The following is a 25000-nucleotide window of genomic DNA, read 5'->3' on the forward strand; positions in this document are numbered from 1 at the left end:
GTTGAATGCTGTATGTAATAAAACTTGGAGAAGTAGAGTTGTTGCATCACATCATAAATTGCATTAACCATAAGAAAAAAAAAAGGATCATTTAAACTAATAATATAATAAGATTATATTCAGCTTCCTGCAGTCTCCTGAGCAGCTTTTTTCACAATAGCCTTTCTTGTTGATGCTGAAATTCAAAGTTGTATTCACATACAAGAGAAAATATTATTTGATTACTGAGGGATGTTTTCAGGACAATTCAGAGTGACGAAATAAATTCAACTCTTGGAAATTTTCTGTAATTTCATCTTAGCTTAAACAAGGAAATAAGTTAGTCTCCTCATACAGACCTATTTCACTGTTACATGTAGATTTATAAACTATTTATTTCCATTTTTGCCACAAGTTTGAGATATAGTAGATTAATAAATATCAAAAGGATTCAAAGCCAATAGATTAATGTATGATTATATAAAAAGAATAACAAGTACCTTAGATTTAGTAAAAGGAATGAACAAGAAAATGGCCCCAATTAGCTTAGATATTGAGAGAACTTTTGATTCTGTACATTGGATCTACTTGTTTACAACTTTTAGAAGGGTTTGCATTTCCAGAACAGTTTACTGGAATATTGAAAAACCTGCATAGAGACTCCAAAGCATATGTTAAAATCTGGGCCAGACTGCAGTGTATAATAAGACAAAATGACAGCTCAAAAACTGAGAAAATAAATGCTTACAAGAATACATTAATGACATCTGGGAATAATGCCTGCCTCCCTAACCCCCCCCCCAAATAAACAACCATTTTTTATCACCCTGATATCGTAGCAAGAGGTATAAAATGAAAATAGAGTTTAAAAAATAGGGTAAATATAAAAGTGAAAGTGATATGGTTAGGAAGTAGTAGGAATTGTTTAGACAGACTGACAAAGGATAAAGTATTACAGAATACTGAGAATCTCATTGAACAACAGACCCCGGGAACTACCGCCCCATTATCCTGACAAGCCTAGTCTGCAAGGCCAGGGAATGTATCGTCATGGAACTCAAACAAAGACATTGGAGATCTCCAAACTCTGGACCCCACACAGTTTGGGTTTGTAAAAGGCAGATCATGTCTCCTAAACCTGATAGACTTCTTTGAAGTAGTCACCAAAGCCATAGATGAGGGTAAGGTGGTTCACACAGCCTATCTAGATTTCGCCAAGGCATTCAACACCATCCCCCACTCTGGAATTATAAATAAACTCACTAAACTAGGTATAAATCCCTATGTCACAAGATGGGTTGCCAACTGGCTTATTGACAGAACCCACACTGCGAAAGCAGCAGACTCCAAATCAGACTTCAGACCAGTGACAAGTGGAGTACCACAGGGTTCAGTCCTGGGTCCTCTCCTGTTTGGTATCTACTTCTCTGAAGTACAGGATAACACAGAAGGTATTTGGCTAACTAAATTCGCAGATGACTGTAAACTAGGAGCCATAATTGAAACTCCTAACGATGTGGACATTCTACAAAAGGGCCTCACTGAGACAGATGCCTGGTGTCAAAGACATGGTCTCAAGCTCGATGCCAAAAAGTGCAGTCATCCCCTTTGGTAAAAACTCTGTACCCATGAACTACCACATAGGCGGTAGTCTACTAAAAGTGTGATAAGAGACCTTGGGACACAGGTGGACAGTAGTCTCTCCTTTGATAATCACATCACCACAGTGGTCAGGAAATCCTTCTACGTGGCACATCTCATCACAAAAGGTTTCTCATCCAGAAAAAAAGAGGTCATTATTCCCCTCTACTCATCAGACCCATTATAGAGTACAACGCCCCTTTTGGTATGTACCTCACAAGACATCTACAACTGGAAAGGCCGCAAAAATACCTTAGAAAGAGGATTACTGGCCTCAAACAGATGCCTTATGCAGACAGACAGTCTCAAAAAACTACAGCTTTACTCCGTCGCATCTCTGCCTAACATACAAAGCTATGTCAAACCCAGAGCTGTTGGACATGCTCCACTTAAAGAAATCCCAATCCCTCCAAGCTACACGTTCTAGGGACCTAAACCTTGTCACCACAATAAAAGGAACATGCTGGAGGGATAGATTCCTGTCCCAGAGACTTCCCATACTCTGGAACAGACTACCTATGTCAAACAGAGCTCCTCATTAGCACTCTAAGAAAAATCTTGATGATTGGATGGGTAATAGGAAATTTACCCTAGGGATCATTTCTGTGGTTCTGCTCGATAGGGGCACAGGAAAATAATTTTCTTGGATGGCGAAAGCCAGGGTACCTTTTTGGCTAAGCTTGTACAGCTCCTAGGGCCAATAGCCTAGTACCTACCTATGAACGAGAGGAGCAGCTGCAAGGTGCTAAAGGGAAATAAGGGGGTATCTGGATAATATGTACAAGTTAGAAAGACTGCTGTTAAGCAATTATTTGTTTTTCATAAAAACTCAGGAGCACAAAACCTTTTAGCACAATGACTTAGGTAAAGTAGAAAGGCTTGCTGCCAAACTTAGGAGTCTATAACCAGTGATCCAGTAGAGGTATTAGTTATTTTAAAAAATTTCTTCTACTTTGTGTAAAGCATGGGAGTATAGAAACCAAGAAAGAGCACAGATGAGAACATCTATAAATGTAAGTATGTCAAGGTTGAAGAAAATGAAGCTCAACAAATTAGATAAGAGGAGACAAACGTTTGGTATAATCATTTGGTAGGGAAATCTCCATGAATTTATGACATTCCAGTGGACGTTTGGAAGTTAGGAAGAAAGAAAGTGATAAGATCTAGAAGATTTTGTCTAATAGTATTTAAAGGGGGGGCACCAGCATTTTGGAAGAAAACTGTGGTGGGTTTATTACCCAAATAGGGTAATCCAGTTTTGTATAGACCCATTTCAGTTTTAAATCATGACTATAAAGTGTTATGTCTATACTAGCTACAGGAATGGAAACCTTTTGCCAGAATTGATATATATGGATGGGTGTGGTTTTGGGGAGAGGAGGCAAACATATGGTGACAAACAGGATAATGATGATCCAGGGAGAAGCAGAATGTTGGTGGGTCTGGATGCAGAGAAAGAATTCAGCAAAGTAAGTTAGAACTTTATGAGCAAGAGGAGTATGGCAATGGAAGCATTTGCATTCACTTACACAATAACAAGGTTAATTAGGAAGATATATTAAGGATTGGAGTCAAGAATTAAAGTGGGGAGGGGTTCCTTTCCTACAAGTTGTGTTTGAGCAGTGGAACCAGGCAGTGGTGTCTTCTTTCCCTTCTGTTACTTGCTTTATATTTAGAGCCATTGACAACAAAACCAGCTCACAAATTTAAGGATATACTTGGTATAGTAATCAAGAAATGTTGGTCTTGTTTACAGATATTACTTTGCACTTGACAAATACAGAAAAGGACATCCTGGTGCTTGGGAAACATTTTGAGACAGCTTCAAGTCTTTTCAGCATATAAAATTAATGAAGACTAAAAGGCTATAGCCAGATACACACAAATTGGTTTAGCAATACCCATGTGTACCTCTATTTATGGGGAGATGATACAATTAAGTATTTAGGAGAATGAAGAGCTTCTGTTATTGCAGCTAAGGATATGTTGGAAGAGACTAAACAAAAGATAATACAAACACTGGGAAACTGGAAGCGTTGTTTGTGGATATGGATGATAACATGCAAGCAGTCCCTTTAGTTTTATATACAGATCATGTACATTTTATCAACCAGAGGAGAAGCTGTGGACAATAATTAATAGAGTTCAAGGAATGTATCTGGGCAGAGAAGAGGGCAAGATTTAAGTTGGATAAGTCAATCCTCTCGAAAGAACAAAGTGGTTTAGGATTACTTGGATTTGAAGGGATAGTTTAGCGCTACACAGTTAAATTTCATATACATAAACACAAGCAAGTCATAATTCAAAGAAATGATGAAGTGGGGAGTTCAAATAATGAGAGACTGGGATTTTGGATGCAGATCCTTAAGGAGAGCAACAACCACCATACTGAAGATTATAGTCATGAAATTAGTATTCCAAGAAGTAAGCCAGCAAAGAGATGGAGATAGCTGCAAGTAGCAATACAGAAAATAGGCAATAAGGGCTGGAATTTACTGAAGTAAAGTGGAAAAGGAACCAAGGTATTGATATGGATAAGTTATTTTTTATGTTTATTAATGCTTATATTTTTATGCACAGCTAGATGAAAGTACTGCAACCGTTTCATACATGTATTTCACTTATTAGCTAAAAAAAACAGCTTAACTTTGTTAGAGTTCATTAGACCTTAGCAAACATATGGCAAATGTTTATTGTAATCATTTAGCCTTGACAGAAAGCTAGGAACACATTAACCTGTCAAAAGCAAAGCACTCCCGGATGCATAACGTTTTATCTGGTTACTCCTTACAGCCTTGAAAGAGTGCTTATGTGTAATCAAAAGCTGAGAAAGCTTTGAACTTTGTATGAAGTAATCTTTTATTTTTTTTCTAAATTTAAGTTATAAAAGTAATTGCATCTGAGTATACAGCAGAGTCTGTGTGTTGAAATACTTCAAGTATTGATACCTTGAATAAAGTGTGCTTGCAAGCAGAATATTTGACGGTCTGCATTTGGAATTTACAGCTGTATATTATTTATTAATGGATGAACCTTTTCAGTACTGAAAGCAGTTAACTGGAGATGGAAAGGGATGTGACCAAGAAAAAGTTTGGATTGCAGGTTAGACACTGCCTTGCAACTATTATCATAGTACAGGCATAGAGAAAGGGATAGGGACCCCTAATAGAAAGGCCTGTTCTGAGTTTTTAGTCAAATCTAAAACAGAAGCTGCTGTCCTTAAAAGGGATAATTAGTAGGGCATATAAAATAGGAAATAACTATAAGAATCAGAGGGGCTTAGAAAAGACAGGGGGAAAGAGACTGGAACAGCAATTTACAATGGGACAATGGGAGGACATTTGAATGGCTCCCAAGTATGTAACAAAGTCCAGAAGGTTTTAGAGTGTTTGCACAAGTGTATTTATGTCCCAGATAGAATTCAAATAATTTCTCCCCAAGTAGATAGCAAATGTTAGGCGTGTGATGGGGAAGAAAGAGGAAGCTGGGGACATGTTTTTAGGGAGTGCAATGAATTGGCAGATTTTAAAAATTCTCTACAGTGTACTGGGGGAGCAAATGGCTTTAACTAAGGAATGATTCTTTTGAGCTGGAACACAAGATCTAAATTCCCTATACATAGTAAGGCCTTACTAAGCTTAATTATGTTGGTTGCCAAAAAAAATAAAAAATTCCTAGTAAATGGATATCAAAACCTAAATCAACTGTATTTAAAGACTTGAACATTATAAGAGAGAGAAAAGAACTGGACGAGGGAGAAATGTGAAGGATCAAATTCCATACAAATAAATGGAATCTGTGGGAACAATCCATGTATAATAATGTTTGTGAGGTAGAAAAATTCATGGGAATGGAGGAAATGAGTAATTTATGTAACGTTAAACAGAATAACAGTTATAAAGAAAGGTAGAAAGCATGTGTAATACATAATGCATGTAAATGAAAAAAATGTTAATATAGTTTGCTTTCTTTTCCATTAGTGTGTGTGTGTGGCTATGTCCATCCATCCATCCTCTCTCAACCCCTTTTCCCATGATTTTGCACATGGGGTTGGGATGTCACTTGACAATCATCTACAGCCAAGGGTTCATACGGCTAGCTGGCTAGTCCTTCCACTGCTGTCTTTTCATACCACTCACGTCTATGTCTGATTTAGAGTATCCAATCCACCGACAGCATGTCTTTGGAATGAGGCACAAAATTGGAGCACCAGGAGAAAATCCATGTGAACACTGGGAGGACATGCAGATTCCAAACAGAAGGCACCCCAGCCAATAATCAAATCAGAGAACCTGTTGCTGTGAGGTAAAATGCTATCTGCCGTGCCATTGTGCCACCCTGTGTGTGCCTAGGTCTTGAGTGATAACTTGATAAAGGTGTTAAAAAACAAAGAGCAAAGAGAATGCACCAACATATTAAGTTGTCAGACATACAACAGCATGCTTCTTTAGCACATCCCCAAAATAACCGCCTGTATATGTCTTTTTGCCGTGCACACTGTTGTGAATTTGCTTTATTTGCACATTCACAGCAAAACACTAACAGAGATCAGACTCACTACTCGATGCACTTTTACTTTTTTTTGGCATACATTTTTGTACATACATGAATTATAACGTATGCTACATCTATTCCTTTTTAAACTTAAGTCCAGGATAGCAACACAAGTATGAGCAGAAGTAATATTCTCATAATGTATGTTAGATTACTTCTGATTACTTTTCAAATTCCAGCATCATTGAAGCCCAAGTTAACATATTCTGTGTAACAGCAGTGCTTTCACTCCTTTACATTGCCAGCCAGTAGCAATGCCACATAACTCAGCAGTGTTTTTCGATATTAATCTTCTCTTCACACTCAAGTTATAGGAGACGTTAGCTGCTCTTTACATTCTGGCTTCTATGAATGGCTTTTTTCATGACTCTTTTACACAATTACATCCGTATGAAGAGCAAGCCGTACTTGTGAGTAGGCACATTATATGCACAAACATCAGAAAGTGTAAAGTAACTCTGAGGGTCACTTTGCAACCACCTCAGAAGGAATAGGGACCTTGAAATTAGAAAATTAAACTAAACTAAAGGGGGACAAAACACTCCCACCTACATAAGCAGCCTACACGGAAGGCACAATTTAACTTTTTCTTTTGCTTTGTTTAGAGTAAATGGTGAAGCCAGAGTTCTGGATTTCAGAGTTGTGCTTTCACAAAGCTGCAGTCTGAAGTGCAAGACCTGACTGCATCACAGAGGATCCTACTTTTTGGTTACATTGGCATTAACTATTTTTATCCAAAAATACAGTGGTGTACTATTCCTCCCTCAACAGTTGAACTTCTTAGATTTTTTTCATAGGTGTTTAGGAATACACTTTTCTGCCACCAATAAGCTTAGATTCGTTCTCTGAATAGCCTAGTTGGCTGTCTCTTCCATGGGAGAAGTTAATGAAGAGATGTGCTGTTTGCCTTTGTTCATGGATTCCTCTCAGTTCAGGTTTCTCTTGGGATGAGAAACATCAGCTGCTTGAGTTGCAGGATTGTCTTAATCACACCCTTTTTATGGTTGAAAGTCTGGTCTGACACTGCTGCTAAAGTACAGCACTAGTTTTCTTTGATGTTTCAAACTGGATATTGGTTTGTCAAAACATCTGTGTTACGGCTATGCTCAGATGACATTTCATCCAAGATCAACTACATGTTCATTGCTTCTACATCATCTAGTCAATCAATATATCAAGTGGTCTACATGTCTTCTTTGTGTGCACTGTCCCATATTGACAGTGTAAATATGGCGCTCATCCCTTAAAACAACTTGGCACAAGCTGGCCAACACAGGTTGTGGCCCTTCAATCACACATTGAAATTACTAGTTGCTTACTCATCTACTCACATCTGATATCAATGAATTCAGTAATGAAATAGTGTGGGCACAGCACTGTTGGTTGTGTGCATGATATTATGGGATGCAAACAAAATGTTAATCATGTTGTGCTTTCAGTGCTTACCATCAGTGATTAGAACTTTCACAGCCTTTTTAAATACATGTATACATTCTTCAGCCAATTTGTTTGTGTCTATCTAGGAGCTGAGGTGCAGATGTAAATTGTTTAAACTATTTCCTAAATATAATGAAATCCTGTGACAAAAACTGATCTGTGGTAATTAACAATATTTTCTGGTATTCCACTCCTTAAAAGCATTGTGTTTTACAGTGAGATTGTCCTGTTGGACATCCTCACTTCCATAAGGATTACTTCAGGCTTATTAGGAATTCACTATGATTGAAAATATAATTTGCTCATAAAATGATTGACAAAAATCATTATGAATAGGTTGCCAGGATGCAGTTTCCCCATTTCCGAGGGTTCAGGAGTGAAGTCACTGGTACTTTTTGGGCCATTTGACATTTAGTTTAACATCTGCTCAAGTCTTCAATCCAATTATGGATATCAGGGTACAACATAAAGCTTCAAGCAAGGGATTATTTGTAACGTTTTCACATGTCCTGCATATATTACATGGAGCCTTCTGAAGTGTAACTTGGTCAAACTTATTAATCGCAAGCAATGTAATACATTTCCTTCCTAAATGAATAGCCAATTGCCACCTTCAAGCAATTTCTCTATAGTAAATCCCTACACACTTGTAATTGCAGTAGGCCCCTTCTGTTGTCCATTTCTGAAGGAATATTTATCATACACAGCTGTGAAGTAACTAACACGTAGTATACAGTCAGTGAAGCGGTCATTGTTGGTTCTTGACAGTTTTCATATAGCAGCAAATGCTGTCCAGTGATACTTGTATGTTGGTTTATTGCATTGACTTTAGTGTCATAATACTATGTCCCTAAAATCAGGTGCTGGCACTGCAGTTAGTCTGTGGTCATTATTGATACTGCCTGCCCTGTTCTAAATCACCTTAAATCATGTTTTCTGTTCAAATATTGACATTTTCTTATTGCACAGACCAGAGTACGTGCTTGTGTGTGCAGTGTGAGCAGTCCTACCCAGCTTTAGGGAGTGATCTGGAAACAAATGCAATGATCTCTCTGTACCATCTCAGAATTTATGCCAAGGAGGACACCAATTCTATATGATGAATTGCATGGCAACCTAATAGGCAAGCTCTTCAACCAGCATGATTGTCTTTGTCTCTTGAAGGTATGTCCCCACTTTTTCAACTTCCTTCATACTCATTCTGAGACAAAAAAAAAAATCAAGGTTGCAGTAGTGTGAGAATTTTAAGTTTTTTCAAGGTGTTGAGACCTTAGAGTTGGTATTTGTAAGTAGTAGAGGGTGTGGAGGTACAGAGGGCATTACCCCCTGCATAAATGCTTTATTTTTTTTAGATTTTTTTTTACTTTACATGATGTTCATGTTTAAGTAATTTCACTCTTTTGTGATCTTGGTCTTGACAGTGAATCACAATAGAGCAAATTCTTATCATGGAGCCTTCATTTGTTCTTTAGATATATGGGTCAATCGGGTGATTCTTTTCAATTATGATGCAGCATTAGGATAAAGGCAATACATATTACTTAAAAGGTAGACCGGTGAATATAAACTGAAATTGCTCAGGTTAGAGTTACAGACTGGAGGTAATCTGCAACCTGTGACTATTTGGTGATATAACCAATTCTCGTTGCAACACATACGTGCAGACATAAAATAAAGCACAATCATGCATTAAAAACAAAATCATAAGATCTCAGAAAGGAGAAATAAACTCTTAATGGTGCATTTGCAGAACATGCTTTTGAAACACAAAAGTTCACGCGCATACCAGAGCGAGATAGACAGGGGCATCTGCCTTCAAGTGAAGGGGGGTGTTGAGCAATACTGACCTTTTTGTGCTCTAGCCAAAGATCTTTAACTTATGTGCTTCACCACCCTATGTTACAGACACAGTTATTTTATTTAGAGGACAAACACTGTATACATTTCTAGTAATAAAGCTGAATAATCCGGCAGTATATATAGAAAACAATCTTCCACAGTTATTCCTGAAAATCATTGATAGTTCAGATGCTATTTCCATTCCTAGCTTAAGCATTCCTCCTACCATTTCTGAAGTGATCTAAATAATTCATACTATACATTTCTAGACATTTCATCTTGTTAATTTCCTGTTATTGCTTCCATTTTGTTTGACTAAACCCCACTTCCCAGAGTCATCATTTCATACTCAAAGTTTGATTTATGCTAGCCAGCCTGCACCCAGTGTTTGTCATTCACTTTCTTTATGCTTCTTTTCTATTTACATTTGCTCTCACTTACTGTGGGTCATCCTACAACCTTTGTTTGTCAAACAAAGTTAATGAAGTGACAATCTGCTACTCCAAAAACATGCCTGTTTTCTTTCAAAAAAAGTCTATCAGTGTTTTGGTCACATTTTGCTGTGGTTCTACAATATCGCTAGCTGCCAAATCCAAATTTGCAACTTCTGTGCACAGAGCTTGTTAAAGGGTTTAAATGTTTATGCGCTTTCACAACATATATCACACACAAGCACGTGTATTAGTATGTAGAAATTCCTTCAGCTATTGTGCAACCGTTGTGCATTTTTTGGCTACTCAACCCAAAATGTTTAATATTGCACAATAGTCATGTCTCCTTTGATTTTTGTGAAATTTAAAGCACTCTACAGTCATCAAGGATTATGTCTTCAAATGCTTCCTTCTACAGTTCTTTCTACACCTTATCTCCATGATGATGCTTGTAAATTACATAAACAGCTTCTAAATTCTGGTGTCCATTACATTTAGCCATGGCAGACTTCCGTTTTACTCTGGTATGTCACTTGCTTTATAATATATGCTACTTTTTCCAAATAAGTTGTGAATCTTTTTCAATGCCATCTGAAGCATTGACTTCTTGCATATTTATCACTTCAAAACTGTACCTACTATCATGAGTTTTGCTTTTTATTTCACTTAACCAAAAAGGTTATGAAATGGCAACTTTAGCTGTCCACTATTTATTTAAAACAAAGTGCTTTTGTTATGTTCTATGACAAAACTTCTTCAGACAAACATAAAATGAAAATCAAATTGCTTTTAAATACACTTGTACATCACATGATCACAAGTGAAAACCACACCTCCCTACTTGAATTTAAATACATTACTTATATTAATTGAAAAAAAACTTACAACTATGTAATAACAGTTACACTAACAATATAAAAAATATAAAGATATAATCATAAAAACATACATATACAAAAGTGAACTTTAAACAATTTGTCTACCGAAACTTTTCAATTTAAGCACACAGGTAATTGAACAGGACTCTAAGTCCTGGATGCTCCATTTGGCATGTACCTCACTAAACACCTGCAACAACTAGAGACGCCTCAAAAATACCTCAAAGAGGATCCTAGGCCTTAAACATTTGTCCAACATGGACCCAGCTATTCTCAGTTTCACATCGCCTACTTAGAGGCGATCTCTGCTCGACTTACAAAGCCATGTCTGACCCACTGTTAGAAATGCTACAACTAAGAAATCCCAATCCCTCTGCACCACACGCTCCAGAGACCTCAACCTCATTACCACAATCAACAGAATGTGCTGGAGGGACAGGTTCATAACCCAGAGACTGCCCATGCTCTGGAATAGACTTCCCATACATGTCAAGCAGAGCACCTCACTGGCCCTCTTCAAGAGAGATCTTGATAAGCAGATGGGAAATAGAAAATTCACCCCAGGGATCACTCCAGTGGCTTTACTCGACAGAGGCACTGGGAACTAAGATTGGATAGCACGATGCCAGGGTAATCCTATTGGCTAGGCTTGTAAAGGCTCCAGGGCCATTAGCCTAGTACACACCTATGAACCTATGCATACAAGCATCAAGTCTTACTTTACTTTGTTTTAAATAAATAGAGACAGCTAAAGTAGCCATTTCATTACCTTTTTGGTTAAGTGGAGTAATAGTGGACAGCTAAAGTAGCCATTTCATTACCTTTTTGGTTAAGTGGAGTAATTGTGGACAGCTAAAGTAGCCATTTCATTACCTTTTTGGTTAAGTGGAGTTTTGTTCTACAAGTTTGTCTTTTTGCTTTTTATTTTCCTGACACACCTAAATAAATATTTAAATATTTGTTCAAATACCACTTTCAAATGAATCGGTTTACACACACACACACACACACACACACACACACACACACACACACACACACACACACACACACACACACTTATTGCACTGTATGTACTTTATCTGTGCCACTGCTTTCCATTCTCATTTAAAAAAATGTTTCCACAGGATATGCTATAAAATCTGCTTTCTTTTTTCAATTGATTAACAGTTGCAACAAACCACCCTTACAGATCACACCACTACACTACTCTTCACCAACTTAAGTGTCTGGAGCTACCCAATGTTCTATCATTCAACGAACTAACTACTGCCCACTCCATCCTCTACAAACAAGATAATTTCCCTACACTCAAAAACCTTGTACACCCCTACTCAAACCGACAAACTTCTACTAAAAGTCACCAAGTCCAATAATAGCTTTGGGGATTCTCTGCTTTCCAACAAAATGATGAAGTCATGGAATTCCATCCCTCAACACATACTAAATCCCACTAACTTATCCAAATTTAAACTGCTCTTCAGGGAATAGCTAACCAGCAAATTCCTGGCATAACTCCAGGCAGACCATATTATGGTGGCACTCATCCTCCATTAAGTTTCTCATTCTCCATTCAGTCTATTACCTTACACTGCTTTAAGCCCATATCCACCTACTACCCATACGACCTTTATTGGCTTTTGATAGATACTGCCTTAGATACAAAAATGTGATTGTGTATTTGTTCAGAAATTATCCAACACTGAATACGGTTTTGATGCTTACTGCCTCAGTACTCAAAGCCTTTCTCCACCTACCACCTATATGACCTGGGTTCCTATTACGTGATCGTAGCTGCATTCTGTCAAATGCTTCTTGATTGAACATAAAACAGCGAAAAGGCAAAATAGCAAAGCGGCTTTTAAGCAAATTCTTCCCCTGGGAAATAATTAGTTTGGCTGCTTCCATTACTTTGCCATTTTGTGCACTGTAGTGAAATCTCAGAGTTGTTATATTTAAGTAGGGGGGGGCAAAGCCCCCACATCAGGGGATGAGGGAGTCAAAGCCCCCCCCCCCGCCACTTTATGTAATGTTTTAAAGTTTTTGTTTTTTTCCACTTGGAAATAAATCACTGTCTTGAGGTTTCAACATTGTAAGCTTTCGCTTACATGGGGTCGATTAATCATTGTTCACTTTTTTTAAGCGTTCGATGGTATAATATAGACCCTATGACCTTTATCTACTTTTTGCTACAATATATTAACTGCTATACTGGACATATTTGCTTTTTACTTTGTTACTTGCAGCTATTACTGCAACCAAATGGTCATATTTCTGTCCATATAATAATTGCTGCATTGGATACATTATCTTTTTTACCTTACGTCAATTGCTACTATTACTGTTAACTATTAATTTGCATAGGACTAGCTTTTCTCCCCGAGCCTCCACTGAAAAGGGGCTTCTGGCCCAGCTGGACTTTCTCAGCAAACAAAATGTAAACAAATAAGATAACTATATTTTACTTTAAACATTGATTTCACTTTTTTAAACAGCCCCAAGAACTTACGAAAGCAATTTCGCTCCTTGGTTTCTGTTAGAAAAATGTGTAATAGTAATATGCATGCTTAGTGCATTTATTGCATTTGAGATTTAAAAAGGTTAATACATTTATTCTGTTCACACTGCATGAATCTGCACAGCCATTAGAAACTTAACAAGAGGAGTAATTCATTTCTGCTAATGTCATGAAAATTAACAAAGGGATATTGATTTCTGCTTATGCCATGAGAAAACATGCAGCTGCTAGAAGCCATTGATAAAGAAAACAATAGATGCTTGAAAGTTTAAACCGTAGTCAGCATTACTTGTACTGAAGCTAGAAATGTACCTTGAATCTAGGTAAAATGTAACACATGTATTAGAACAGTACAATAGAAGAATTGAAATGCTGAAATGGACTGACATAAACCCAAGGCCAGTTTGTTTTTCTCAAGATGTTTTTGCAGAATGACAGATATTTTAACTTGGTCAGCAATAAGTCTAACAATATTTTCTGTAGAACATACAGAAAGCTGTGTCTAACTACGTCGGCAATAGAATGTAACATTTTCTATGCGACAGGAAGAGAACTGTATAAGTATAATCTACTAGTCATTAATCATTTAGACAAACCTTGTGCCTACATGCTTTGTCTCCTTGCTGCAAGTAATAAGGGTGCCTTGCTTGAACCTAATGTGAATTGGTCTTTGAAGTTTTTTTCTTTGACAGATCCTCTCTTCACATCGAATCAGATGGGCCAGGTGGTTGAAACCGTACGGGGAAGAAACCAAATCGGTTCTTATCTGAAAAGCACTCCGACTGAATTGTCATTCAAAAGAGGCCAGCCACTTTCTGATCTGCAACTGAAGGACGGGTCTCCGCGAATTGGTGATCAATCACGTGGGCTCAGGTAAGGTGAATCTACTTTTTTTTGTTTTAGATCAGGGACTAGATATGTATTGTTTTTGTTAGACTGTATTTTTCTTACAAGTCAGGGACAAAAAAGATTACTGTCTTGTCATAGATCAGGAGAAACAGAATAAGTAGGCAGTCATTCTGAAGAGACTAACAAAATCCATGGTACCACGTTAAAAAATTAAGTTACGTAACAATCAAAGGGTAGAACAAAATGGGTAATATTTGCACAAAAAGACCCCAAAATCCGCTTTTAACAGAAGACGCAAAATACATGCAATCGCAGCGTGCCGACAATATTAAATATTATTCAAAATGGGTTAATAAATACGAATTTGTCGGAAAATTAGAAAAATCCTCACTTATCAAACTTGACAGCTCAAAACAGATTCCAAAGGTCGGGTAAAAAAGCAATGTAAATTAGGAATTCTTCAGGCACACAGGTGGATTGAGGAAGTAAACCATAGGGAACAAAAGAACAAGAATTCAAAAGCAATGTTTTTAGATAAGGAGGATAATAATTTAGTAATAGCATCAGCACCTCCGCCTCCCTTACCGGAATATGAAGCAAGTGAACAGGTTGCTCCACCCCCATGATATCCTGTGGTCACCGAATAAAGAGGCATTATGAAAATAAAACCGTTTTATTAGAGATACCATCGAGACCAAGTCTCAAACAAAGGCAGGTAACGCAAATGAAGGCATTGAGTTATGGCAAATGGTTAAGAATTCACGATCTATAAGTGAAGAAGGAATATGTCCACTTATAGGAGTACCCAACCCTCAGGCAGGTCAGGACAATCAGGACCAAACTATTTTAGTGCATAGACCTTGGACTCTGGAAGACATCCGGAAAGCCACTGAGGGAATTCCCCATCCAAAGGTTAATTTTAGAAAATTCTCAGAAGATTTACAAGGAATGAGGCTGAGTTATAACCTAAACGGAGAAGAAATAGAAAAAGTAGTTAGACAGATTGTAGGGCCAGATTGGTATAGGATTAGTGGGAACTGGAATCCCCGTGACGCTGCACAAGGACCCCTCCCACATAGCAGTGCAGAATAAGTAGATACCAGAGTAAAAGGTCTTACAGACCGCATCTCTGAAAAATGGAAACCTAGGGCAGACTGGATTTGTATTAATCAATGCAGCCAACAAGGTGAAACTATTGACCGGTATTATGCCAGACTATTAGAGCGTTTTAATAACCACTGTGGAATGCAGGTTCCTGAAGATCAAACACAAGATTCCCCATATGAACAGCAGTTAAAGAATGCATTTTTAAAGGGCAGTATTGCACCTATAAGCAGTTCTATTACAAAGCACATGGTAGATCGTACAAGCAGATTACAATCATTACTTGAATATGCTAGGCATGCCGAAAGGCATTTTAATAGCAAAAAGAAAAAGAAAGCTCAAGTATTTTCTGTAGAAGATGAAGCAGAAGTTTACGTAGTACAGTCCGGGGGAAAAAGGGCAAGTAAAATGCACAGGGAAACAATCTGATCAATGATCAGAGGACTTTGAAGGGCGAAAGAAAAGGGGAGAAGGTTTTAAATGCGGTAAAAAGGGACATTTGGCAAGGGATTGCAAGAAAAACAAGAAGGCAAGAATGGAAGACAAGGAGGGTGAGGACCATATGGTAGTCAGGAATCACTAGAAGGGGCTAGCGAAGAAAGGACAAATGAGAATGTGATAGAGAGAGTAGAGGAAGTGCAGGAAGTTAGTGACAATGAAGAAGATGAAATATTAGACCTAGCTTTATTGAGCTTGGAGCTCTATTTAGCAGACACAAAACCAGAAGTTACACTCTTGGTAGAAGGGAGGGAAGTCAAATGCTTGTGTGACTTAGGGGCATCACGAACCCTGATACATCCCTCCAAACTACCAGAAAACACAGACACCTGACTACATACTGGTTAAAGCAGCTAATTGACAGCTGTATCGGGAGCCACTCTCCCATGACATTGCAATAACGGATCCAGTTTCAGGATGGACACAAAAAAGCAAAATTGTTGTTTCTGCAAAATGCCCAGTAAACCTCTTGGGCAGAGACCTCATGCATCTATTTGGTATAGCAGTAGCCCCAACCATGCAGGGTATGGAAGCACAGCGACAAATTGATACCTTTGCAGTGCAATCGGAGGGTGAAATGTTTTATTGGTACAGCCAGGACTTGGTTACGACTGGTCCAGGGACTGTAACCGAAGAGTTAATGAATGTAGCTGTCAGCAAGTTCCCCTCCCTTGACATTGATAAGCAACACCTGTTGCATTGTACCCTGTATTACTGTAACACACCAGGACCTGATAAGGAATATGACCAAGAATTGTTTAAGAATCATGGAAACAGACTGATATTGCGTAACCTATACTGGGACACAGAAGGGAACAGTGTAGCCAGCTGTTCATTGCCCCAGGGGTTCTTTGCACTTTATAAATCCAATCGATTACCACATGTTAGCTTAACCAAAAACAGAAATATAGAATGGGCAGCCCTAGGAGAAAAAGTCACGAGATGGGAGAAACAGACAGAACTAGAACTGTCAGAACAGGGAATACAAATACAGAAGTTGAATTGGATAACTCAGACCAACCCAGCTGTGCACTTGCAGTCTAGCAAGGACAGCTGATTGATACTCCTATTAAAGGAGGAAGAAAATGCCTTACAAAATATACCAGAGACTCTCTGGTCAACAGGAAAATCAGATGTAGTACTCATTCGTACAGCGGGACCAGTTACTATCACGCCAAAGTCAGCATTTAGACCACAAAAAAAAGACAGTATCCCTTGAGAAAAGATGCAGAGGCAGGGATAAAGCCTATTATAGCAGCCTTATGTAAAGGAGGGATACTAATAGAATCTCCCGTTTCACCATGCAACACACCCTTGTTTCCAGTCAAAAAAGAAAGTGGAGAATGGCGTATGGTCCAAGATTTACAAGCTGTAAATGATGCAGTAATACCAAGGGCACCCACAGTGCCAGACCCACACACCCTGTTGAATGATTTAAAACCTCAGCAGAAGTATTTTTCCATGGAAGACATCAGCAATGCATTCTTTTCAGTACCAATACACCCTGATAGCCAGTATTGGTTTGCATTCACATTTCAGGGGAAAAGGTATACATATACGCAACTACCACAGGGATATTGTGAAAAGTCCAACAATATTCTCACAAGAAATGGCAAGTAACTTGGCGGGATTCACCCCACCAAGAGGCAGTCATATTTTACTTTATGTTGATGACATCTTGCTGGCAGCCCCCACCCAGCAGGATTGTAGAGAAGATACCATAGCACTTCTACAATTCTTAGCCGCTGAAGGACATAAGGTAAATAAAAGTAAACTGCAGCTTTGGAAAAAACAAGTTAAATACCTGGGATATGTAATATCCAAGGAAGGTAGAACATTAGATGAGGACAGAAAAATAGCAATTTTGCAAGCAACAAAACCCACTACCAAGAAGGAAATGATGTCCTTCCTGGGTACAACTAATTTTTGCTGGAGCTGGATTGCAAACTATGCTTTGGAATCTGCACCACTAACTGACCTTATATATAAGAAGCCTATGGCAGCACAAGATTTGTTACAATGGACACCAGAAGCAGAATCTGCTTTCTGCAAACTAAAGCAGTTAATAGCGTCCTCATTAGTTCTGGGATTGCCAAACTACCATAAACGTTTTTTCCAAACTGTAGATTGTAAGCAGGGTTACATGACATCAGTATTAACACAGCAGCATGGGGATAAGCAATGCCCCATTGCTTACTATTCATCACAACTAGACCCAGTGGCATGATCCTTACCCCACTGTGTACAAGCAGTAGTTGCAGCTGCAATGGCAGTACAGGCTTCAGCCTCAGTAGTCTTGTTCCACCCTCTCACTTTGAGAGTACCTCATGCAGTCGCGATTATTTTACTACAAGAAAAGGTGGCATATCTTTCCCCTGCTAGGCATCTTTCCTGTATGACTACATTGTTAAGCCAACCTCATATGACAATTGAGCAATGCACAACTTTGAATCCTTCTACTTTGCTCCCGACCCCTGCAGACGGCACACAGCACCGCTGCCTGCAGGTAATTGAGCAAAAGACACTACCTAGAAAAGATCTCACGGATGTCCCCTTGGATGATGCCAAGGTGACATACTATGTGGATGGCTTGTGCAAAAGGGGTCCTGCAGGACAGAACCTAGTAGGATATGCAGTAGTTTCTGACACTGAGATTATAGAAGCAAACCTTTACCACACACCTTATCTGCATAGGCAGCAGAATTGATTGCCTTGACAAAGGCATGTACCTTAGCAAAGGGTAAATGCGTAAACATTTTTACTGACAGCCAGTACGTTTTTTCTAGTGTACATGTTTTTGTGCAACAGTGGAAAAAACGGGGAATGATAACATCTACTGGCAAACCTATCAATCATGCATAGTTTATTTTTGATCTTTTAGAATCTATTCAGTTATCTCAGAAAGTAGCCATTTGTAAATGCACAGCTCACACCAAGCAACAAAATAGGATTTCAAAAGGTAATGCGAGAGCTGATACAGTTGCAAAACAAGCAGCCACAGAAGTATTTCTTTTAAATGAGGAATTACAACCCTCTGAGATTTTAGATTTAGATATGTTAAAAACAATGCAGACACTCACTATGCAAGCTGAAAAACAACGATGGGTAAAACGAGAAGCAATTCTCGAAAAGGGGATGTACATCTCTACAGAAGGGAAACTGATACTACCATCTAATTTGTTTAGATATGCAGCTTTGTTGAGCCATGGGCAGTGCCATGTCTCAACAGGGGGGATGGTACAGCTGGTGAACCAGGTGTTCACAACGTACATATTTACAAACTACTCTAAAAAATTTTGTTTGATGTGTCAGATTTGTAACAAACATAATGCACAAGGGGCATTAAAGCCCAAGCAAGGGAGTTTCCCTACACCACCATATCCGTTTCACACTATCTGTATGGATTTCATAGAATTAAGAAGTATTATCTTGTCATTGTAGATATGTTTTCCAGATGGGTGGAAGCCTTTCCAACAAAAAATCCAGATGCAGCTACAGTGGCAAAAGTACTTGTCAAGGAAATCATTCCTAGGTTTGGTATTCTGGAAAGGATCTACAGTGACAATGGTACACACTTTGTAAATCAAACCATACAGCAGTTAAGCAAGCATTTTGGTATTTCTTTAAAAAATCATTGTGCATACCATCCACAATCTGCAGGGCTAGTTGAAAGGCATAATGGTATATTAAAAAACAAATTGAGAAAATTAATAGCTGAAACAGGAAAAAAATGGTTATACTGTTTGTCCCTGGCACTGTTGAGCATGAGAACTGTCCCTACAGCAAAAGGAAGGACTCCTTTAGAAAAGTTATTTGGAAGGGCTTACTATACACCCCAGTGGAAACTTCTCATGTCATCAGACCAGGAAGCTGATTTTACACTAGCTGAATATATAAAGAAAGTCATGAATTCTAAACATCTGTTGCAGTCAAATTCTGTTTCAGATAGAAAGCAAACAGAGACATCAGAAGTGGCAGTAGTGACACCCGGGGACTGGTGTGGATAAAAGTTATCAAGAAGAAGAATTGGTCATCGCCAAGATGGCAAGGTCCCTACCAGGTGCTTCTTTCGACACCCACTGCAGTCAAGATAGAGCAAGCTTCGTGGATCCACCTGACGCACTGCAAACTTGTTAAGAACTTTGAACTGGACAAAAATCTTACCTCTCCATCGGGGCCCTAAGTACAAAGACTGGCTACAAAGTGGGGTTAGATCAATAGGACTGATCTGTCTCAAACCAAGTGAAGAAACCATTGGTGCTGAAGGTCCTATTAGGGCAGAGAGTAAGAACACGTGTCTGAAATAAAGATGACAGAATCCAGTAAGATCCAAATGCACCTATTCGGAAGATTCGGAGAAAACAGGAATGCAGAACAACCGTTTCCTCAGAAGTATTGCATAACCATCCTGTTGACTGTACTAGTGACAATTTTTTTGTTGTGACCATTCTTTTTCTTAGCCACACAAACTGGACTGAACAAGTGTGCAGAGTTGTACGCAGAGTGGCACCCAAACTTCAACACTTACCAGGCAATCAAATGTGTATGCTGAGACCTTCAATGTTTCGAATTGCTGGATTTGCACAGCTTTGCCAACAGCATATGGGGGGTTATTGTTAACTTCAGTCCCCCTAGGAGCGGGAAAACTTAGTCTATGATACATCAGATGTCACATCACAAGATAAAGTAGCATTGCACTTATCTGTTCGACAGAAGGGGACTGTGTGTTTTTACAAAAATGATACAATTCAGGTGGGTTGGAGCAATTGCAATGTGACTGTTCCCTATAGATGCTACAATAAACCTGATAACACAGGGTCCTATTGCAACACGAGCTATAATTCATTTGTTGAACTGATGCATAGGACAACTGATGAAGTAAAACACAATGCTGACCTTTATAAACAACCATCTATGATAGACAAAAAAATGTTTCATCCAGAGCCAGGACATAGTAAAGTTACTACCAAAGTAGAAGACTTGTTATTTTGTATGTGGTAGGAAAGCATACAAGTGGTTACCTGAGAATTGGTCCAGCAGTTATTTGGGGTACCTGGTTCCGGCCATACAACACACAGCAGTTTTACCTCAAGAGAAAATTCGGAATGTCCGACGAGAAATCAAGAAGCCTGTCAATCCAGTAGGGCAAATCAATGTGGGCTGGAAAAGCCATCATGCTGTGGGCTTAGGGAAAAATGGACCGTCACATATGGACTTGAGTGATACTGTTATCTCATGGGCAGGTGTACTGCCAGCATATGGAGCAACAAAATCAATCCGGGAACTGAGAAAATTGTCTAAGCTTCTCGAAATAATGAGCAATGCAACCTTTTCGTCCCTAGAATTGGTGACTGATGAACTGACTGCCATGAGAACAGTGGTGCTTCAAAATTGCATGGCTCTCTACTTCACCCTAGCTGCGAGAGGAGGTGCGTGCACTTTAATCCAGGAGGAGTGCTGTTCGTATATTCCTGACCACAAACACAAGATAGACAATCGTCTTGAGGTAATTCAGCAGGTGTCAGCCTTGACCAAACCAGGACCAAATCCACTGACGGACTTTTCCAGAGATTGTTTGGGGGGTGGGGCAGTATCCTGATGAGCATCCTGATTGCCATCTGTGTAGGAATGATCCTACTGGTGGTATGTGTGTGCTGCTGCATCCCCTGCATGAAAAGGCTGAAGACTTTATAGACATGTCAGTTTCAGAAACCTTATACCAAGGTGCTGAACTTGAATTGTTAAAAATCTGAAAATGCTTTCATAAGTTTAAACTGAATGACTCTCTTAACTGCAAATCTTGAGTAGGAAGAGGTTAGGGGAAGAAAAACTGGTTATGCTTATCTTGAAAGTAGAATAAAAGTATTAAAAGGGGGGAAATGTTAGAAAAATATGTAATAGTAATATGCATGCTTAGTGCATTTAGTGCATTCGAGATTTAAAAGGGTTAATACATTTATTCTGTTCACACTGCATGAATCTGCACAGCCATTAGAAACTTAAGAAGCATTCTATTTTCTGCTAATGTCAGCAAATAAGAAGTAATTAATTTCTGCTACTGTCATGAAAATTAACAAAGGGGATATTGATTTCTGCTTATGCCATGAGAAAACATGCAGCTGCTGGAAGCCATTGATAAAGAAAACAATAGATGCTTGAAAGTTTAAACCATAGTCAGCATTACTTGTACTGAAGCTAGAAATGTACCTTGAATCTAGGTAAAATGTAACACATGTATTAGAACAGTAGTAGAGAGAGAAGTGAGCAAACGCTTACGGAAAACCCAAGAGATGCTGCAAATATGTTTTCAAAGAATGGTGCTTTCCTCCTTGGCTACTGCTGTTAAAAATCTTTAAGACGCTTCTCCTTGTTTCTTCTTTAAAAGAACTTCTATTAAAATGATTTAAAACAAAAAACAAAATAAAAGCTACAACCTAACCATTTGAAAGTTAGCATTGTAACGCAAAAAAGAGAGATGAGCGCTTTTGGTTTATCAACCTTCTTCAGATCTGCAGCTTTTATTTTGTTTTTTTGTTTTAAATCATTTTAATAAAAGTTCTTTTAAAGAAGAAACAAGGAGAAGTGTCCTAAAGATTTTTAACAGCAGTAGCCAAGGAGGATAGCACCATTTTTGAAAACATGTGTTAGAACAGTATAATAGAAGAACTGAAATGCTGAAATGGACTGACATAAACCCAAGGCCAGGTTGTTTTTCTCAAAATGTTTTTGCAGAATGACAGATATTTTAACTTGGTCAGCAATAAGTCTAACAATATTTTCTGTAGAACATACAGAAAACTGTGTCTAACTACGTCAGCAATAGAATGTAACATTTTTTATGTGACAGGAAGAGAACTGTACAAGTATAACCTACTAGTCAATCATTTAGACAAACCTTATGCCTACATTCTTTGTCTCCTTGCTGCAAGTAATAAAGGGTGCCTTGCTTGAACCTAACGTGAATTGGTCTTTGAAGTTTTTTCCTTTGACAGTTTCCTGACATATTAAGGGAGGTGATCAAACACCAGTTTCAGAATAACCATCGGTTTCCACAAACAGACACACAAGCTCTCATGTCTAAACTTGCTCTACAGCAGTTCTCATTATTTTAACTTAACAGACCTAATTTACTAAAAATGCTTCCGCATAACACTATTATTCCCTTTATAGGCAAAGACTTGCATAACTGATAAAAGTCTACTTTGCTGTTAAGCACCAATTTTCCTTTTTTGTTTTTCTTCATGTTGCGCGAACAGATAAATTCACATTCACACACATGCAAACAAACAATTTTATGAGCACCATGTGTTATGTCCCAAAACTTCTCTCTGTGCACTCATGGAAGTTGATCACTAATTTGTAAACTTCTATATGCAGTCATTATCAAAGTTAACATCAACAGTTTACCCGGCTACAAAAATCGCTTGATACTGTGACTTTTGGTTTCATGGTTATGGCTATTACATACAAGATTTCTGAATACCAATTAATCCCTTAATAAATAAGCACTATTTTCAAATGCACACCAATTCATTGAGCATAAATGTGTACAAATTCAAACCTTTAATTTTAGTTTACTTTTAATTTCATAATTATTGCCTTGTAGACGTTCAGAAAAATTGAGGCTTGGAAATTGTGCTGTAGGTTTCTTAAAAAATGTGTTGCTTCTGCCGCAAATTTATAATGTATAAATTGTGCTATAAAATAAATATTTCCTATTATTTTTTTAATTATGCACAGTCATATGACATTTTATTCACACAGCCACCTAGTCTGCCATTTTGATCAGTACAAAAAATACTTCTATCTTGTTAACCTGCATGGTCCATTTTACCTTCTCCTATATCTGCTTCTTTCCAAACGTGGAAGGATGTTTTACATAAACTGACTTCCGTACAAACGGTTGTGCATTTGCCACAAGTGCACAGTCATAATAAAACCATGAACATAGATAACTGAATTTGATTTTAAATGCAGCTTTACAAACTATAACTATGCAACAGGACCCAGAAGTCATCTTAAAGAAAGCCTGATAGAGATATATATTCTCCTGACTGCGTTGCTATCACATCCATACCATAGCATCACCATTGTGTAATACTCAGCACTACATAATGGTACAAGAATTAATACTCAGCACTACATAATGGTACAAGAATTTCACTGGGAAGGAGACAGATGTGCCTGAGAAGCAACTCTGTTGTCACTGTATGAGCCAGCATCACACACTGCACTTTGTCAGCAGTTTTAGTCTCCTCCTCTTCCTGCTGTACCCATAAGGTGCAATAACAAAAGTTAGAAACCTTATATTGTTCAAGAGGCAAATTAAAATGTATAAATAAAAGTTTCTTCATCCTTTTATGCATCACAAATTCTTGTTCTAGAGCTGGCAAGTAATTCTGGCATGGAAACCATATGTAAATTGAGATGATGTGCAGAAAAGAAACAGAATATGTTTTCAGCTTTACTATTCATTAAGTTTTATATTTAAATATTCTATTAGCACACAATGGCTGTTACACCAACAAACAGCTGTGCTATGTATGTCTGTACATAAGTGCCAAACTTCCAGACACAACAACCAATACTGCACTGAAGTAGTTTTACTAAGACAAGAACAAAAATGCTGCATGTTAATATTTCATTGTGTGCTGCAAAAAAGTTAGAATCAGTTTAAAATATTTTTTGTGTATTAATTGATAAATAAAAAAGCTACTCAAATTAATGAAAACAAGCAATCCGAAATGCAGTTACTATTACTAGAAATGCATGCATCTCATCATTTAAGATTACCTACACAGTAACAGTTTTCAGAATGAAAATACAGCTGCAATAAAAAGTAAGGTTAATCTGTCCTACTGAAACATGCATACTTACATGATTAAGTGTGTGATTAGTTCTAAACCTACTCAAACATTAAAGAACTGCTCTCTGTGAAGAATAAGCCCAAGCCAAACCAAACAAAGGAAATTAAATGTATGTGCCCTTTTAAGAAGAAGAATCAAAGAATTAATCGTCAGGTATAAAATATGGAAGTACATAAACAACACGCAGGCATATCTAATAATGTTAGTGCTTTTCATGAAAGGGAACCATAAACATCACAATACAGAGGATGTGCACACCAGTTTTATTTGCTGTGGATTATGGGTTTGAAGGAAGGTGGTATGGAATGGCAAAAGAACGGGGCAGTGAAACATGTTTGCATGGCAGTAACAAGGAAATGAACAATGCAAATCCTACAAGTACAAATTAGTTTGCTGTATACTTTG

General features: G+C 38.1%; 1 protein-coding gene across 1 annotated transcript in view; it reads right to left on the reverse strand.

The window, feature by feature from the left end:
* The window catches only part of LOC122811618 (glycoprotein-N-acetylgalactosamine 3-beta-galactosyltransferase 1-B-like), a 267147-nt gene that overhangs the window by 92486 nt on the left and 149661 nt on the right, over positions 1–25000 (reverse strand). The window lies entirely within an intron of this gene.

Source organism: Protopterus annectens, chromosome 9.part0, assembly GCF_019279795.1.
Source record: "Protopterus annectens isolate FY-2018-M chromosome 9.part0, PAN1.0, whole genome shotgun sequence".
Taxonomy (NCBI): domain Eukaryota; kingdom Metazoa; phylum Chordata; order Ceratodontiformes; family Protopteridae; genus Protopterus; species Protopterus annectens.